Consider the following 16,464-nt stretch of genomic DNA (forward strand, 5'->3'; position numbering starts at 1 on the left):
TCCATGAAGGGAAATCATGTTTAAGAAATGTATTGCTTCGAAGGAGTGATGTGCATTTGATAAGGTGCGCATAAAAATTTATTGCAGGAAATACAAGCTTGTGGGGTCAGGTTAACAGTATTAGGTGGCAGAAACAGTCTGCATAAATGGGTCTTTGTCTGATTGACAGCATGTGACAAGTGGAATCCTACAGGGGACTGGGCTGGAGCTTCAACTTTTTGTAATTTACATCCATGACTTGGATGATGTGAGCAAATAAATATTAAATTTGATGGCAACAAAAAGATAGGTAGGCAAGTTACAGAATCATAGAACTGTTATGGCATAGAAAAAGGCCATTTAGCCCATTGAGCATCATTATCGAGTGCCAGTCTTCTGTTTTTACCCTGTCCTCTTACACACTATGTTTACCCAATAATCATCCAAAGCTTTCTTGAATGTCTTTATTGAACCCACCTCCACCACATTTGCAGGCTCTGCCTTCCATACCCTAATCATTCATTGAAAAAAAATCACTTTTGCTTCTTTTGCACGTCAATTTAAATCTATGCAGTTTCGATCTTGTTCTTCTCGTAAGGAGGAACAGCTCCCTACTCTTTCAAATTTGCTCATGATTTTCTAAACTGGTATTAGATATCCTCTCAGCTTTCTTCTTTCCATGGAGAACAGTCCCAGATTCTTCAATCTACCCTCATAACTGAAGTTTTTATTCCTGGAACCATTCTCATAAATCGCTTCTGCAGTGCCTCTAATGCAATTACATCTTTCTTGCAATGTGGCACCCACAGCTGTGCACAAAATTCCATCTGAGGTGTAACAAGGGAACATACAATAAACAGAAATTACTGGAGAAACTCAGCAGGTCTGGCAATATCTGTGGAGAGAAAGTAGAGTCAACGTATCAGGTCCAGTGACATTTCATCAAAACTAGTTTTGGCTAGGAAAAGGCTCAAGACAGGAGGTGGGTGTGGTAAAGGAGTGCACAATAGGTGGAGATGGAGATGAAAAAGAGAACAGCCATTAGGCAAAGAAAGGTTTGGCGAATGATAAGCCATGGAGGGCGAAAAGCAGTTGAATATGAGTTGGCTTTTTTTATTCGCTCATGGAATATGGATGTTGCTGGCTGGCCAGCATTTCTTGCCCATCCCTAGTTGCCCATTGAAAAAATGGTGCTGAGGTGTCATGTTGAACAGCTGCAGTCTATGTGTTGTAGGTTAACCCACAATGGTATTGGAGGGGGGGACTTTCAGGATTTTGACCAGTGACAGTGAAGGAATGGCAATATATTTCCAAGTCAAGATGATGAATGGATTGAAGCAGAATTTGCAGGTGCCCATGTCCTTCTAAATGGGAGTGATCATGTGTTTGGAATGTGTTTATTAAGGATATTTGGTTAATCTTGTAAACAGTGCATGCTGCTGCTCTTGGGCATCAATGATGGAAGGCGTGGATGCTTGTGAATGTCATGCCAAATAAGTGGGCTGCTTTTCCTAGATGGTGTCAAGCTTCATGGGTGATGTTGGAGCTGCATTCAACGAGGGGCAAATGGGGAGTATTCCTTCACAATCCTGACTTTAACTTTGTAGATGATGGACAGAATCCAGAAGTAAGTTACTCTCTACAGTATTCCTAGCCTCTGAATTTTCTTGTAGTGATTGAGTCATAGAGATGTCCAGTACGGAAACAGACCCTACGGCCCAACTTGTCCATGCCGACCAGATATGCTAACTTAATCTTGTCCCATTTGCCAGCACTTGGCCCATATCCCTCGAAACCCTCCCTATTCATATACCCATCCAGATTCCTTTTAAATGTTGCAGTTGTACCAGCCTCCACCACTTCCTCTGGCAGGTCATTCCATACATGCACAACCTTCTGTGTCAAAAAGTTGCCCCTTAGACCCCTTGTAACTCTTTCACCTCTCACCCTAAATCCATGCCCCTAGTTCTGAACTACCCAAACCACAGGGAAAATACCTTGTCTATTTACCCTGATTTTATTAACCTCTATAAAGTCACCTCTCAGCATCCGACGCTCCATGGAAAACAGCCCCAGCCTATTCAACCTCTCCTTATGGCTCAAATCCTCCAACCCTGGCAACATCCTTGTGAATCTTTTCTGAACCCTTTCAAGTTTCACAACATCTTTCCTATAGGAGGGAGACCATAATTGCATGCTATATTCTAAAGGAGGGCTGTAAGTCCAGTTGAGCTTCTGGTCAATGGTAACCCCAAGTATGTCGATAATGGGGGATTCACTGATGGTAACATCATTGAATTTCAAGGAGTGGTGGTTAGATTGTTTCTTAATGAAGATGGCCATTACCTGGCATTTGTATGGCGTAAACATTGCTTGCTACTTGTCAGCCCAAGCCTGGTTATTGTCAGATCTTGTTGCATTTGAACATAGAATGCTTCAGTATCTGAGGAGTAGTGAATGGTGCTGAAGATTGTGTAATCATTGGTAAACATCCCAACTTCTCACCTTATGATAGAGAGAAGGACATTAATGAAGACCTGAAAATGGTTGGTGTCAGACAGTACCTTGAGGAGCTCCTGCAGAGATATCCTGGAGCTGAGATGGTTACGCTCCAACAACCACGACCATTTTCTCCTCTGTGCAGGTATGACTCAAACCAACAGAGAGTTTGCCTCCGATACCCATTGATTTCAGTTTTGCTCAAGCTCCTCATGCCATACTTAGTCAGATGCAACTTGATGTAAAGGGCTGTCACTCTCACCTCACCTCGAGAATTCAACTCTTTTTTTTTCCATGCTCAAACCAAGGCTGCAATGAGATCAAAAGCTGAGAACCCCTGGAAGAACCCAAACTGAGAATCACTGAGCAGGTTATTGCTGAGCAGGTGCTGCTTGATTGGACTGTTGATGACACCTTCCTTCACTTTCCTGAGAATTGAGAGCAGACTGATGAGGCAGCAATTGGCCGGGTTGGATTTGTCCTGTTTTTTGTGCACAGACCATACATGGGCAATTTTCCATGTTGCCACTATTTTAACTGTACTGATAGAGTTTGGTTAGGAAAGTGACAAGTTCTGGAACACAAGTCTTTAGTACTATTACTGGGATGTTGTCATGGTCCACAGCCTTTTCAGTATCCAGAACCACCAAATGTTTCTTGATATTATGTGGCGTAAATCAAATTGTTGAAGAGTGGTATCTATAATGCTGGGGATCACTAGAGAAGACTGAGACAGATCCAAGATGCCTTATCTTTTGCGCTGATGAGTTGGGCTCTTACATCATTGAAGATGGAGATATTGTGGAGCTTCTTCCTCCTCAAGTGAGTTATCGAGTCATGGAGTTGAGTTGTTGAATTGTCGACCATTACTCAGGACTGGATGTGGCAGGACAGCAGAACTTAGATCTGTTGGTTTTGGGATAATTTACCTCTGGCTGTCATTAGCTGTTAATGCTGTTTGTTGCTCTTTGCATGCCCTCCTGCACCCTCCATTGAACCAGGGTTGCTTTCCTGACTTGATGTTAATTGTTGCGTGGGCATTATGGCAGGCCATGAGGTTGCAGGAGTATAATTCTGCTGCTCTTGATGGCCCACATTGCCTCATGGATGCCCAGTCTTGAGTTAGGTCTGTTGAAGTCTGACCCATTTGTTATGGTAATAGTACCACACAATGCAATGGAGGGTATATTCAATGAGAAGGCAGGACTTTGTCTGCACATAGACTGTGCAATCGGCACTCTTATTGATACTGTCATGGACAGATACATCTGTGGCTGGAAAGTTGGTAAGGATGAGATCAAATATGTTTTTCTATCTTGTTGGTTGTATAATCACACGCCACAGACGCAGCTAGCAGCTATGTCCAATCAGACCTGTTGTAGGGAGAAATATCAGAGAGGAGTTCTAAGTTCTGTGTTCCGTAGTAATAGCGATCTTTATTTAGAGCTCTTTTGCTACATATGTGGGAGAGGCCAAAGACATTCTGAATCTGGCTTTCATGTTGGGCTCAGTTGCCCTGTTAATTACAGCTCAAATTGGAAGTCAGTGATGCTGTGGGGGTTCCCCAGCAAAATACAATATTTTTATACCTTTTGCATAACAATAATTATGTGCAACGTTGATGTCATTATTATCCACATTCCCCTTATCTATAGGTCCATTCCACTGAACATGCAATCAATGACGGACAACTCTATGGACAGTCCTAGGCCATAATCTCATGATGTCTTCTAGATACCTCGCACATCTGTCTTTGGAATCTTAGAATGCTTCTGACAGTTTTCTTCCTTCCCAGATCTTTGTCAGCTGCACCTCATTGTTTACCAATAACCTAAATTGTTGCTTTTCACTAAGAACGCTTCCAAAGTCGGTACTAACTTCAATATGGCACATTAGGAAGGATATTAATTTCTACCAATTGTTATTAAGTATTTAAAATCAACTCTAATATAAAGTTACTGTGACACAGCTGACAAAATGAGAAGAACCCCTAATTCAGCCTGAGAGATCAAATAAATAGTCCTTTTGATTTGCTACTGCAGTTTATTAGCCCTGCTTTTTACATGCTGTAAGTGGATTTTAAACTAAAGTTTCATTTTTAAATAGATCTTCATTGTTTGGACTCAAACCACTTTCCATTACTAATTATCTTTTCTTAATAAAATCATCTATTCGAATTCCACTGATGAGGGTTAAATTCAATCAGTTTACAACTTTACCAAACTATTAAATAAAACTTTAGATTCCACAAACAACTAAGGACAGAAACACATTTTCACTCTGTATTTTGTAATTTGTCTCTCTCACTCTTACCTTGAATTTTGGATGGAAGAACTTGTTCTGATTACCTATATCTGCACTTAAGTTTCACTTGTTTATCTCTCCCAGTTGTGACCTCTCTTTTTATAATCTTCTTCTGTCCTCCTGTGTCAATGGTTTTTGGAGGTCATGTTTACACCATTTATTATTGTATCTTTCCTAATAATGCATTAGGCCTCTTTACTACCTACAAACATTTACTGAAGGAATATAACTGACCTTTTCACACTAATTTGTTGTTTGCCTTTCTAATTCTACAATTACCTAAAAAAATCAGAATACTGTAGGATTAGACATTTTACTTAACACCAAGTTTGGGACTGAGGCTAAACTAAGACATTCAAAAATGCCCCTTATTAAAATTCTAATATGTTTAGAACTGCCTGTTTACAGAAACGTGAATAACCTCCCTAATATTTCTTCCTACACAGGATCTCCTCTTATCCAGTTTGTCTATATGAAGACTAGCTATGAACATCTGCTGTACATCGATGTCCAACCTTTTCAGCCATCTTGTGTTTGCCAAAAAAAAAGCCCCAAGAGGCTAACTTGTCAACTTTAGTTATTACAAGAGAACCTGACCAGCTCAATCAGTAGTGGTGGTAATACCTCTTAAGATATCTGTTAAGTATATATTCTTACATAATGAGTTGGATTCTTGAAATACAATGGCCTTTTTTAGCCCTTAATTCTGAATATGTTTTTAAAAGATGGCTGCTACAGATGCAAAATAACTGCAGATGTAAAATATTTTTTGTATCGAAGGGACATAACAGCCCAACATGTCAAAGAAACTTCAAACGGAGTAGACTGTGATCTGTTGTGACTGCAAAGATAACAAGGGTCCAATGACCCCCTGCTCAAGAGAAAGCCACCCTCTGTGGATTATGTTCAAACTGTTTTCCTCTTGAAGAATGCACAAGAACACAGGTTAAAAAGCCAGTTTCGACTCTAATGGAGTAGACTATTAGGACTGAATGCACCCATGTATAACACCCTGGATTTGAGTGTTAGCTTTCGTAATGTTCACAGTCAAATAAATATCCCCTAGTTAACCCTGTGTTACAGTGAAAGACCCTGTCCAACTCCAAGTCCTGCAAACCAGCGAACAAAAATTATCAGGACAAAAGAATTTCAGACAGCCTGCAAAACCAAGAATCTTGAAAATTGTCTGTTCAATTACCAACATCAATTGTACTTAAAGACCCCACTGCAGCAATTGCAATGTTCAACTATCTGCTCTGCACAACAAATTCGGAGACTGGTCCATGTATCTGTGTTTTAAGTATTATCTTTGTTGACTTGCCTGTTATTTCTAATATGTGTGTTGTGTTTCTACTACTTCTTGTATTTATTAATTAATAAACTTACTCTTTCTTAATGAAAGAGGGACTGGTTAATTTGGCTTGTTTTAAAACATAAGTTCATTTGGCTTCGGGTGCAAATGAGGGTGTAGGTAGATGAATAAATAAGTGGAGTCAGTTCATTCTCCTCAACCTGGCACTAACTGTTTGGAGTATCTCATCTGGAACCATATTGAATTGGGAATGTCACCCAGGGTCTGTTCACTGCAGAGATTGAAGCAGACAATCTAGGTTGACACATCAGCATGACACTGCTTCATTGGCTTTGGAGTGTCCTGAATTCATAAAATTTACTGTATTTGTGAATGTTCTTTATTTCGATATCAATAAATGCCAGTTAATCCAAGATTACAAAGAGATCTTGATCAACTGAGTTAGTAGGCTGAGGAGTGGCAGATGGCGTTTCATTTGAATAAATGTGAGGCATTGCATTTTGGGAAAACAGGACTTACACAATTAATGGTTGGGCCCTGGGTAATGTTGTAGAATACAGAAACATAGAGATTCAGGTGCATAGTTTTTTTGAAGTTTGCATCACAGGTAAACAGGATAGTTAAGAAAGTATTTAACATGTTTGCTGTCATTGCTCAGACCTTTGTTTATAGAGTTGGGATGTCATGTTGAGATTGTCCATGACTTGGTGAGGCCACTCCTGGACTACTGTATGCAATTCTGGTCACTATTATAGGAAGTATATTATTAAACTGGAGAGCGTTCAGAAAAGATTTACTAGGAATTTGCCAGGAATGCAGGGTTTGAGTTACAGGGATAGGCTGGGATCTTTTCCATTGGTGTGTAGAAGGTTGAGGGGTGATCTTATATAGATTTATAAAATCATGAGAGGCATAGATAAGGTGAATAGCAGAAGTTCTTTTCTCTCTGGTGGGGAGTTTAAAAGTTGGTGGTATACTTTTAGGGTGAGAGAATAAAGTTTTACAAAGGCAACATTTTTACACGGAGAGTGGTTAGTGTGCAGAATGAACTGCTAAAGGAAGTGGTGGTCGCAGGAACAGTTACAACATTTAAAAGCCATTTAGATATGTACATGAATAGAAAAGGTATGGAGAGATCTAGGCTAACTGCAGGCAGGTAGGACTAATTTAGTTTGGGAACATTGTTGGTGTGGACTGGTTGGACCCAAGAGTCTGTTTAAATGTCATATGACTGAGAGATACTTAATGAGTATTTTGAATCAATATTTACTGTGGAAAAGGACATGGAAGATGTAGAATGTAGAGAAATACATAGTGACATCTTGAAAAATGTCCATATTATAGAGGAGGAAGTGCATGAAGTCTTGAAAAGCATAAAAGTGGATAAATCCACAGAACCTGATCAGGTGTACCTTAGAACTTTGTGGGAACCAAGGGAAGTGATTGCTGGGTCTCTTACTGAGATATTTGTATCATCGATAGTCACAGGTGAGGTGCTGGAAGACTAGAGGTTGGCTAACGTGGTGCCACTGTTTAAGAAAGGCGGTAAGGACAAGCCAGGGAACTATAGACCAGTGAGCCTGACATCGGTGGTGGGCAAGTTGTTGGAGGGAATCATGAGGGACAAGATGTACATGTAATTGGAAAGGCAAGGACTGATTAGGGATAGTCAACATGGGTTTGTGCATGGGAAATCATGTCTCACAAACTTGATTGAGTTTTTTGAAGAAACAACAAAGAGGATTGATGAGGGCAGAGTGGTATATGTGATCTATATAGATTTCAGTAAGGCGTTCAACAAGGTTCCCCATGGGAGACTGGTTAGCAAGGTTAGATCTCACACAATACAGGGAGAACGAGCCATTTGAATACAGAACTGACTGAAAGGTAGAAGACAGAGGGTGGTGATAAAGTGTTTTTAAGACTGGAGGCCTGTGATCAGTGGAGTGCCACAAGGATCGATGCTGGGTCCCCTACTTTTCATCATTTATATAAAGGATTTGGATGCGAGCATAAGAGGTATAGTTAGTAAGTTTGCAGATGACACCAAATTTGGAGGTGTAGTGGACAGCAAAGAAGGTTACCTCAAATTACAACTAGATCTTGATCAGCTGGGCCAATGGGCCGAGAAGTGGCAGATGGAGTTTAATTTGAATTAATGTGAGGTGCTGCATTTTGGGAAAGCAAATCTTAGCAGGATTTATACACTTAATGGTAAGGTCCGAGGGAGTGTTGCTGAACAAAGAGACCTTGGAGTGCAGGTTCACAGTTCCTTGAAAGTGAAGTTGCAGGTAGATAGGATAGTGAAGAGGGCAGTTGGTATGCTTTCCCTTATTGGTCAGAGTATGGAGTATAAGAGTTGGGAGGTCATGCTGCGGCTGTACAGGACGTTGGTTAGGCCGCTTTTAGAGTATTGCATGCAATTCTGGTCTCCTTCCTATCAGAAAGATATTGTGAAACTTGAAAAGGTTCAGAAAATATTTACAAGGATATTGCCAGGGTTGGAGGATTTGAGCTTTAGGGAGAAGTTGAATAGTCTAGGGCTGTTTTCTCTAGAGCATCAGAGGCTGAGGGGTGACCTTATAGACGTTTATAAAATCATGAGGGGCATAGATAGGATAAATAGACAAAGTCTTTTCCCTGGGGTGGGGGAGTCCAGAACTAGAGGGCATAGGTTTAGGGTTGGAGGGAAAAGATAGAAAAGAGAACTAAGGGGCAACTTTTTCATGCAGAGGGTGGTACGTGTATGGAATGAGCTGCCAGAGGATGGGGTGGAGGCTAGTACAATTGCAACATGTAAAAGGTATCTGGATGGGTATATGAATAGGAAGGGTTTGGAGGGATATGGGCCCGGTGCTGGCAGGTAGAACTAGATTGGGTTGGGATATCTGGTTGGCATGGATGAGTTAGACCCATGGCTCTGTTTCTGTGCTGTACATCTCTATGGCTCTAACTGTATACACACAAATTAAAATCTGAAGAGCAAGTAATGCTAAAAATTATTAGGAATTTAACTGTATTCAATGTGTTCTGTTATCACTTTTCAATAATTATAAAGGAACTACAAGTGTGGACCTTTGGAGAGGACAGGATAAGACTTGCTCTCTAGCCCTTATCGTTTGGGCTACTTAACCAAAATTCCATTATGACCGTGTAATCATATTGCAACAGGAAAGAATACTTTTGACAAACAAATAGCAACATTGGAAGTGTCAGGAAATATTGGGAAAGTTAGATGTGAATCCAAAAAAAGCAGTGATTGAAACATAGTTGGCTGGAATATCTGCAATTCTCATGCAGATTTCCACTCCAGGCCCTCTTTTTTTTAATGCAAAAAGCTCCACATTTCTGAAAGAAGAATCTGCTCAGGGTCCCTCAAAAATGTAGAGCTGTACTTCCATTCTGACAGTTCTTTCACACAAACCTGTCAGAGGAAGGCAAACCGCATCCCCATTGCACACAAACAGATGCAGGATTCTGAAACTTCAAGTACCTGACAGCCATTTTGACAGCTGTTATCAAACCATATATATGTAAGGTTGTGTCATGTTAGGATGCTAAATATTAGGCTGCCAGATGGGTAGGGGGTAGTGTGCCAGGTGTAAATGGTGTTAGATGAGTCATGTGCCAGCTGGGAAAAGAACAGGGTTAGGATACCAGAAGAGATCGGGTGTGAACTGACGGTGAGATAGTGACCAGGGTTAGGGTTCTAATTGTTAGGATGCTAGAGTGCTGATTAGATAGGTTGTCAGCTGATAAGAAGGTAAGCTAACAGGGTAGGATGCAAGGTGAGTATGGGATATGGTGCCAAGAGTGTGATGCCAGATGAATGGGGGTGGGGGGGGTTGCTTGCTCGTTAGTATGGTACTTGGATATGGGGTAGTGTGCCAAGTGGGTAGGATACAATGTGGCAAGGGATGTGATGCAGTGTTTAGAATAGGTTGGAGTGGCTAGGAGAAATTAAGTCTGGGAGGAGACAGGGTGAACAGGGTCAGGTGTAGGGTCAGATTCAGCAGTGGGGGGATCGGGATGGGTTGGATCTAGCAGCAGGGGTATCGGGTTCGGTTAGGTCCAGCACGGGGAGTGGGGTTGTTTGGTTCAGTAAGTAGTGTCGTACACAAGGTAAGTGAGGAATGTGAGTGGTTGGGTCATGGTCTGAAGCAAATAAATGGTCTGACAATTGAGAGGTCAGCGTAAACTCCAGTAGTATTTTTAGAATTCATTGATGTAATGTGGTCATCGCTATGACTGTGGAGTTACATGTTGGCCAGACCAGGTGAGGATGGCAAATTTCCTTCTTGACTTAGCAAGCCAGATGAGTTTTTATGACAGTCAACAATGCTTTCGTAGTCATCAGTCGATTCTTAATTCCAGATTTTAAAAAAAATGGAATTGCAAATACCACCCTCACGATAGGATTCAAATCCAGGTCCTCAGAACATTATCTGAATCTCTGGATTAAAATACAAATGATAATACCATTCGGCTATTGCCTCCCCTTAGTTGTGAAAGACAGTTGGAATTGAGATTTTATTGTACATTTAGTTTTTCTATGGTGAAGTGTAAGAATATTTTGCGAGTGAGAGTCAAAGTTATAATTATCTTATTTAAACAGCAAGGAATTACATTGACAGGAGCTTAATTTATGTAGTGTAATGCAAATGAATAGTTATGCTAATGATGATGTAACTTTGACATCATCAGTTAACTGCTGTTGAGTCTGGGAAGGTATGAAAGAATTGTACTACAAGATTATATAGGACATGCACTGGAGAGCCGTAAAATCAATATTCTATAAATTAGTATGTATAAAAGAGCTTATTGGAACTCTTGAGAGCCAGATACTAATTACCATTAGAGAAGGTCGAGCCAGAGGTGCAGCAAACCCAGAGTAAACACATTCTCGCTAAGTGGACCAGCCTCAAGAGTATAGAACAGTATAGTCTGGTATTCTGCATTCAAAGCTTATGGTTTATATTTACAGAACGTTTGCATCAAGTGCCTGAAAATTAAACCTCTGGAACAGAGGATCAGCTACAACAGTGTTCAAATTCAAAGCAATTTACCTTGTGATAATCACAGTATAGTTACAAAGATGCAATGTGTTGTTCATTACAGAACAATGTTTTCATCCACAGTTTTCCACGTTACGTCAGTAACAGCAGAGGAGTGATACAGTTGCTTATGTGAGCACTGATAGTAAGTATCTAAAAAAATCTTCCTAATAATAGCTGGATCAAAATCAGAAACAGACGCTGGGTTTTTAAATTATTATTATTTGCTTCTCAGCGCTGAAATATTGATGTCAGGTATAGTCCCCAAACCATGCCCCTGCTAAGGTCAGCAGCTCAAGACAGGTCAGGAATCAAAATTATCTTTAATTTATCAGGTAATCTTGTACCACATTTTCTCCAAGTCTTTGAAAATCTATTATTCATTGTCCTGCGTCATGTTATCTATGCAGTCAACCCTGTATTATTTCTGACATTTTAACAGAGAAATTGAGGGACAAACAGTACTTGGGCACGCACTGTACATTGCTATTTCAGTTTAGTGACAGATTAAAGAGTGTATGAAGTTTCTGTTTGGGGTTGTTATCATCAGCTGTGGCCTTGTTATTTCTGTAAATATTGGTCTTACTCCAAGTCCAAACCAAATGCATGTTTGTCATTCATTGATATTAACCTTCCAATGAAAACCAAAATGTTTACTAAATCTTCATAGAATGTTTTCAATCCCAAACCTGAAGATTATCTCATGGGCCACTATTATGGTCACCTAACTGACATAAGGAAGGTGAATGAAGGAGAATTAAAATTTGAATTCATTTGTGTTATTAGATATGTTTAAAATCAAGACTTTTATCTCCTGTTTTTGGAACCAATCAAGTGTCTGGTTGATAGGGTAAAGGTTGTAGAAGAGTGTAGTGCATTTTCATTGTGGATTCATTTAGACTCAATTTTCAGCTTCTTTTTAATGATGCAACATTCTACTATAATTTCTGAAGCTCTCCAAAAACATGATTTTCTGGGAATTATCACTACTCTTGCAACTCTCCAGCTTCTTGACTTTCTAATCTCAGTGCATCATTCACTATTACTACTTTACTCCAATCCAGGTCAATTGTGGCACTTGGAGAAATTCAATTATAAAACTTCTCTTTCAGAAACACCTAATATTAGCTGCTGACCCTTGTTATTTACCTTTTGACAGCATGAAACCTGACAACCGTAAACATGCAGTTTCCAGCAGAGCTCAGCAGCCAGAGCTTTGGCTGATATCCTTTCCTAACTCAGGGTGTTGGTTCTCTTTAACTCCAGTCTTAACTATTCTAATGTTTCTCTGGCCAGCCGATCAAATACCGCCCTTTAAACTTCAAGGTATCCAAAATCCTACTGTCTCTGTCCTGATTCACAACAAATTCCATTTGCTTATCATCCCCATTGACGTCTGTTCGGTACTGATTCAGATTTTAAATACTCAGTATTGTGTTTAAATCACTCAATTCCTTTGTGGAACATTATTTGCAGATTCATAAATACTTTAGGCACTAAATATGCATTAACTACTGGAACAATTGAACATACATTTTATGTACAATCCTACCTTAACATATCAAATAAAATCAGTGTTCAGAACATCTACTTCATGCAAATTAAATGACCAAGTTATGCCATCTATTGTAACCTGACTGACAGACTGTAGGAACAGCAGGGATAGCTGTCATTGCCACTGTGTGCAGAATTCCCCTCACTTAATGTGGCACAAGTAATGACGAGAAAGTGGGAAAATATGGTGAGAATGAAAAAATAGAGAAATATTTTCTTGGTTTCCCCCCGCAAGCCTTAAATGATATTAGAATCTCATCATTGAGCAGCAAGTACCTTATTTCCATGTATTTGCATCATTAAAGCCCCACTATGCCACTTCCAAATCTTCTGTTGCCGTCCATGATCTTTCATATACATGAGTTGGTATTGAGAAACCATTAACTTTACCAGATTACCATGTTTGCTTCCAGAGCAACTCATATACCATAATAAGGTTAGCCCTTGAATGTTTTACTTTGGAACTCCGGGATGCCCAGATCTTGCAATTCCCAACAAGTCGCTTTGCTTTCAGGGAAAAATAAGCACATAAATCTGGCAGGATGAACCTTATGCCTCTCAGCTTGCTTTCTTAACACTCACTCATTTATACTTACTCAAAGATTGCCCAGCATCTATCTACAGCACATTGCTTTTTTAATAGACACACTTTTTAAATGCACACTCACTGACTTTAGTTTAGACTTACAGTTTGCTGGCCAATGTGTATCTTGCATTATTTTCCATGCAGAGAGTCTTTAGTGCTCAGCAACAAGCTGCTCATCATAGAGGGAGAAGCAGGTAGGTTGTGATGGTGGAGAGCATTGAACAATCAATCATTCAGACATGTCACTTTACAGCATCATGTCACAATTGCAGCATACCTGGCAATTTACATGGGGAACACACTGCATGTTCTTCAAGCAAATGACCATGTGTGAAAGTCAAAGGGGAACAGTATTTAGGGAGGTGAAAGGGGCTACAGTCAGTCAAGGGATTTGTCCTATTCCATTCCAGAGGGTTTTCCAGGCACTTGGTCCTACTGGAGTCCAGAGTTCAATATCATTGCAGACCAGCAGGTCAAATGTAAGCAGTCCAGGTGTTAGACATAGATCAGTTGCAGTGCTGTGGAGATATCCATTCAGGGGATGATCTATTTTTACCCATGATGAGGCAAAGGGAAGGCCATGCAATCTAATGTCAATCAACATGACAATGACAAAACCCTTTTATCAAAAATGTGAAAATTTAGCTGAATGTTTTAACGCATGTAGACATTTGGCTGGAAGGCCAGTTCATTTTCACATCCAGTAAGTGACAAAGCTACATTTGACCTGCAGGGAAATTGTTTCCAGAAGAAGAGCAGACACCAAATAGAAAAGCTTTTTATCTGTCGCAGATTTCTCAAACCCAGGAAAACCTGATAGCCTCAAAAACCTGTAATGACAGCACCAAAGCAGAAGTGAATGAAAAGAATGTCTATTCTATTATTGTGTCTGCAATTACTTACCAAGAAATGTTATCTTAAACATTAATGCCCAATATCCACAGTGTCCATGTTTTTGCAAGTGTTGTTACAATGATATCCAATAAAGAAATGAGGCAGTTAGTTTGATATTTTAAAAGTTGTATACATTACTTGGCCTTCCCTGAAAAATGTCATATTCTGAGCAGCTGAACAGTCATATCAAAGAGTTGTTTCCCCATAAACCGTTGCCACAATTTCCCTCTATATGTAGCAAGTGGACAAGACTCACTGTGACATCACAAGTTCAGAAAATAATCTCAACTTAACTTTCAAGAATAAATTAAAATAAAACACATCACAGTTTCCAAGAAAATTACTTTGAAAGTTTTTTTGCAAAGATTTTGGAGGAAATGTGTATCCCTTGTTCACACCAAATTCCAAGTCCCACTCATCTGCCATAATAATGTCACCTCTGAGTCATTGCAGACATGTTAATAAACACACATAGCACTTACACACACTTAGCAGCTGGTGGCAGGAGAAATGGAGACCAACTCCATTTAATTATGGCAGAGGCCCAATAGCAATCTCCTGGTCGCGGCAAAAACTCCTCTGACTAGGGTGGTAGGAGATTATACAGCAGCATATCATTTGATGAGCCACTGACACCCATTATCCCAGAGACCATTACAATGTAATGATGGTTCAGTGATTTATTAGAGACCAATGGCTTTCCCATATCCTTGGAAGGTTATCTAGTCGTCCTTTTGGGGACTGGGGCATCCCTTACCTTCGGGCACTCTACCAGATTAAGAGAACCAGCATCATAGAGTCATAGAGATGTACAGAATGGAAACAGACCCTTCGGTCTAACCCATCCATGCCGACCAGATATCCCAACCCAATCTAGTCCCACTTGCCAGCACCATATCCCTCCAAACCGTCCTTATTCATATACCCATCCAGATGCCTTTTAAATGTTGCAATTGTACCAGCCTCACCACTTCCTCTGGCAGCTCATTCCATACATGTACTACCTTCTGCATGAAAATGTTGCCCTTTAGGTCCCTTTCATATATTTCCCCCTCACCCTAAACCTATGCCCTCTAGTTATGCACTCCCCCACCCCAGGAAAAGACCTTGTTTACTTATACTATCCATGCCCCTCATGATTTTATAAACCTCTATAAGGTCACCCGTCAGTCTTTGACACTCCAGGGAAAATAGCCCCAGCCTAAATAGCCTCTCCCTTTCGCTTAAATCCACCAACCCTGGCAACATCCTTGTAAATCTTTTCTGAACCCTTTCAAATTTCACAACATCTTTTCGATAGGAAGGAGACCAGAATTGCACACAATATTCCAACAGTGGCCTAACCAATGTCCTGTACAGCTGCAACATGACCTCCCAACTCCTGTACTCAATACTCTGACCAATAAAGGAAAGCATACTTCTTCATTATCCTATCTACCTGCGATTCCACTTTCAAGGAGCTATGAACCTGCACTCCAAGGTCTCTTTGTTCAACAACCCTCCCTAGGACCTTACCATTAAGTGTATGAGTCCTGCTAAGATTTGCTTTCCCAAAATGCAGCACCTCGCATTAATCTGAATTAAACTCTATCTGCCACTCCTTAGCTCATTGGTCCATCTGATCAAGATCCTGTTGTAATCTGAGGTAGCCTTCTTCGCTGTCCAATACACCTCCAATTTTGGTGTCATCTGCAAATTTAGTAACTGTACCTCTTATGCTCACATCCAAATCATTTACGTAAATGACAAAAAGTAGGGGACCCAGCATCGATTCTTGTGGCACTCCACTGTCCACAGGCCTCCAGTCTGAAAAACAACCCTCCACCACCACACTCCGTCTTCTACCTTTGAGCCAGTTGTGTATCCACATGGCTAGTTCTAACCTTGCTAATCAGCCTCCCTTGTCGAACGCCTTACTGAAGTACATACGGATCACATATACCACTCTGCCCTCATCAATCCTCTTTGTTACTTCCTCAAAAAACTCAATCAAGTTTGTGAGTCATGATTTTGCATGCACAAAGCCATGTTGACAATCCCTAATCAGTCCTTGCATTTCCAAATACATGTACATCCTGTCCCTCAGGATTCCCTCTAACAACTTGCCCACCACCAATGTCAGGCTCACTGATCTATAGTTCCCTGGCTTGTCCTTACCACCCTTCTTAAATAGTGGTACCACGTTAGCCAACCTCTAGTCTTCCGGCACCTCACCTGTGACTATCGATGATACAAATATCGCAGCAAGAGGCCCAGTAATCACTTCTCTAGCTTCCCACAGT

The 16,464-nt window shown here is 40.4% G+C and overlaps 1 protein-coding gene across 2 annotated transcripts in view; it reads left to right on the forward strand.

The window, feature by feature from the left end:
* Positions 1-16,464, forward strand: part of LOC140478920 (probable cation-transporting ATPase 13A4) — a 110,759-nt gene that overhangs the window by 2,459 nt on the left and 91,836 nt on the right. The window contains exon 3 of one of the 2 annotated variants that reach the window (XR_011960895.1): positions 5,229-6,183. The exons of the other annotated variant lie outside the window; for it this stretch is intronic. The gene's annotated coding sequence lies outside the window, so the exon portion shown is untranslated. Of the gene's footprint in view, positions 1-5,228; positions 6,184-16,464 lie in introns of those variants that run through there. 2 annotated transcript variants of the gene reach the window in all.

The sequence above is a fragment of the Chiloscyllium punctatum genome, chromosome 6 (genome assembly GCF_047496795.1).
Source record: "Chiloscyllium punctatum isolate Juve2018m chromosome 6, sChiPun1.3, whole genome shotgun sequence".
NCBI classification, from domain to species: domain Eukaryota; kingdom Metazoa; phylum Chordata; class Chondrichthyes; order Orectolobiformes; family Hemiscylliidae; genus Chiloscyllium; species Chiloscyllium punctatum.